The 3,506-nt window shown below is 44.6% G+C and overlaps 1 protein-coding gene across 1 annotated transcript in view; it reads left to right on the top strand.

Moving 5' to 3' along the window:
- Positions 1 to 3,478: 3,478 nt before the first annotated feature.
- LOC119450233 (putative methyltransferase DDB_G0268948) overlaps positions 3,479 to 3,506 on the top strand; it is a 13,224-nt gene continuing 13,196 nt past the window's right edge. Inside the window, exon 1 of the mRNA XM_037713616.2 lies at positions 3,479 to 3,506. This exon is cut by the window's right edge and continues 200 nt beyond it. The gene's annotated coding sequence lies outside the window, so the exon portion shown is untranslated.

Below are 3,506 nucleotides of genomic sequence, written 5' to 3'. Positions count from 1 at the left end.
ATTAGCCGTCAGAAATACCGAAGCCTAGGTTCACACTGGTATAATATGTAACAATTATTTCTGCCGATTTTACTCCATTCTTATCGCCTACTTTTTCGAACCGGATGATTCTGGGGATAACGTAAGCAGTACGCCGATAGAGAACTGACGAAGCGAGCAAAGACATTGAAGTGAAATAAAATTGTTACAATATCCCGGCCCTAGTGTCAGTGATAGACGCCCGAGTATCATATCAAAGAACTGGCTGAACAATTGCGTTTCAGTATTTTAGCTATCACCCGTCAAACGAAGGGAATTAGGAAGGCAGGTTTCACCTCATTGTGAACGCTTCTGTAATGAAGCGAGCTTTACAGGTTCTGTTGCATGCGTTTTGACACTTTGGAAAACATAGTAAGCGAAATTTTTGTTTCCAAAGGTGGTCGATTCTTACTAGTAGAAAGTTTTACGTGCACTTTCCCATGTTTTCCCTCGTGATTTAGTGAAACGTAGCTAAACATTCACGCAGAAACTCCTCTGGGAGTTGTCTAAGTATGCGTAAGCATTGTGCCACTTGCTCCTCTCCACGCAGCCCGTTGTCTTTATCAATATTGTGACACTTGATCCGGCCAGTACAAATGACAGCGCTGCGGCAACACGAACTAGTGCGGACGCCGACGCAAGGTGCATTGATAACACAAGTTAAAGTACTGCAGGTGGAGGCGCCAGGTGCGCTGATGACGTTCCGATCAGCATAAGCCGTTATCGCTCTTTAGCGCGTTGTACATATGTGTCGAACCATTCTAAACCGTGATGAAAGGACTCCGTCGGCGGCATGGACCGATCACACGTACTCTGGCACGGCCGCGCGGAGTGTATGTTCAAAGCGATCCGCGAAGCGGACAGAGAGTGCCGACTGCTGATAGCTCCGCGCGCTGTGTTTTCGCCGCTCCCCATTGAATAGAGACGCACGGGCCCATATCTTGAAAGCGATCGCCTTAATTATGGGAAGGAAGGACGGGCGGACGGCGGACGGACGGACGGACGGACGGACGGAGAGTTTTCTCGTTGGGAAATCATAGAAATGGTTACGCATTTAAAAGAAATTGGAAGTGTGTGTTGACTACCATGTTCAACGGCAGTAACCACACGCTTAGCGAAAAAATTTCTTCTGGAAGAAAATCAATCTGTACCTATTCGCCCAACTTTTCGTTTTGCTGTAGTGAGGACGAGCCAAAATATGTCGGCGCCGCCAAGGAGGTTTTAAAATGGCCCCAATGAAATAAATTGATAAATTATTTGATGATGTTAATGATTGTTATAATGTTGATAACACAATAACAGCATTTGTAGCTCCACTACGGACCTATACGTCTACTTAGCATAGGGCTGCGGTGCCAAATGATGCCGGTGACCACTGCACAGGCGTTTATCCAGAGGATTCTGGTTTTAGAGGGGTGCCACCAAAACGTGGGGTTTATATATATATATATATATATATATATATTCAGTGAAGTAAAGAATAACAGGAGCCGGCACAGAAGTAGTTAAAAAATAGAAGCACGTAGGAAATACATAACAGGACTTTACTGACGTTTCGGCCGGGGTCCGGTCTTCATCACTCTTGATGAAGTTTTCTTGATGAAGATGATGATGATGTTTCTCCTACGTGCTTCCATGTTTTCAACTATATATATGTGTGTGTGTGTGTGTGTGTGTGTGTGTGTGTGTGTGTGTGTGTGTGTGTGCGTGCGTGCGTGCGTGCGTGCGTGCGTGCGTGCGTGCGTGCGTGCGTGCGTGCGTGCGTGCGTGCGTGCGTGCGTGCGTGCGTGCGTGCGTGCGTGTGTGTGTGTGTGTGTGTGTGTGTGTGTGTGTGTGTGTGTGTGTGTGTGTGTGTGTGTGTGTGTGTGTGTGTGCGTTCGTGCTTGTGCACTTACAATATACACCCATGGCCACTGACTGCTTTTGTCACGCATGTAATGCCACTGGGTAAGTGCCCCTGGGTCCACTTGGCTTTAGTTTGCTTTCAATGTTATATCTTGTTACTAAAAACATTCTATCTTACTTATGTAAACGTAAACACGTACTGCACCATATAATTTCTACATAACCGTTCACTTCACAACAGTTACATTATTCGGTGGTTCACATTGCGTAGACGTCAACTACAGCTGATTCTGCCTTTTTTTTTTTGTCGGCTCTTGTGTCTGCTCCTGCTCTCCGGCATTTGCCAATACTACCTGCGCAGGATAAAGATAAAGAGAGGGAGGGGGGCTTTTTCGGGTATCTGGCTCCTCCTGGAGGGGGGTTATAAATCACTGCCACTGCGCCGTAACTACCGCGCGCTGACGTGTATATTGGGCGAAACATAAACGGGGGGGTGTTGTCGTTGATTTTTTAGAGCATACAATTTTTTTTTTCTTAATCGCCTTTGGCAGATAAGGCAATTGTAGTCCTTGAACTGTATTTATCGAAGCGGCGGACATTACTCGCATGAGAAATCGAAATGCATAATCGACGAATCGCCAAAGAAGTTCCTAATTAGCTTTTTTTTAAATTAATTACAAACTAACAGACCATATTGCAATTTACGAATTGTAGCCGGTCAGTTTGCAAGGAATATCCACTTGGAACGAATTCAAAGGATCGTACGGGTTTCGAGATATGCGCAGTGAAACTTGCGGTGAAAATGCACTGAATTGTTCCGTTTACTTTTTTATCAAACCGCCATTTTAGGCATTGAATCATGAAAGTAACTGGAATAACCACTTGTACTCCTATAAATTTGTTCCAAGTGGATATATGCCCTGCGAACTCGATGGCTGCAATTCGTTAATTGCGACATGTATCATAAATTAATTAGTCAAAACATAATAGGTGTTTTCTTTATTTAGTCGATTGTGCATTTCAATTTCTCGTGCGAGTAATGTCCGCCGCTTTTTGTAATCCAGCTCAATGGCTAGAATTATGCTATCTGCCAAAAACGATTTTTAAAAACCATGTGTGGTCAAAAAAAAAAAAAAAAAAGAATACCAGCAGGCTCAAAAGGATTGACAAACGATCGAAGGGGGACTTCGAGAACGCGTAGCAGGGGCAACATTTGATTGCCCATAACTCTGCTCATAAAGTTAAAGCGCATGCAAGAATATTTCGAAATATTCACAGATTCGTCGAGTGACACAGAATTCACTCGTTTTTTAGAAGGCATTGAAAGAATCATAATCGACAGGGGCCTACACTGCAGAGCCCCAGAAGCTTCACGAAGTATAGAGGTAGTCCAGTGATTGAAGAATAGTGATCGAGGTGGTGCATTGATTTATTAAAGTATGATCGTGTCGATCGAGCATGATATCGTGAAAGCTTAGCGGTATTCGCGGCGTGAGGAACCGAAACTATTGGGTTCCAACTCATCTGTCGGAGGGCACGTACGGTGGTAGTGGGCGTTGCCTTTTGGCGCTGCTTTTCACGTAGACGTCGACATAGCTCCCGTTCCTATTCACACGTCTTTTGACTCATAGCATTAAGTGTTG

This window comes from Dermacentor silvarum, chromosome 4 (assembly GCF_013339745.2).
Source record: "Dermacentor silvarum isolate Dsil-2018 chromosome 4, BIME_Dsil_1.4, whole genome shotgun sequence".
In the NCBI taxonomy this organism is placed as follows: Eukaryota; Metazoa; Arthropoda; class Arachnida; order Ixodida; family Ixodidae; genus Dermacentor; species Dermacentor silvarum.
The sequence above is the reverse complement of the archived record's forward strand: the minus strand, read 5'-3'. Positions and strand labels throughout refer to the sequence as shown.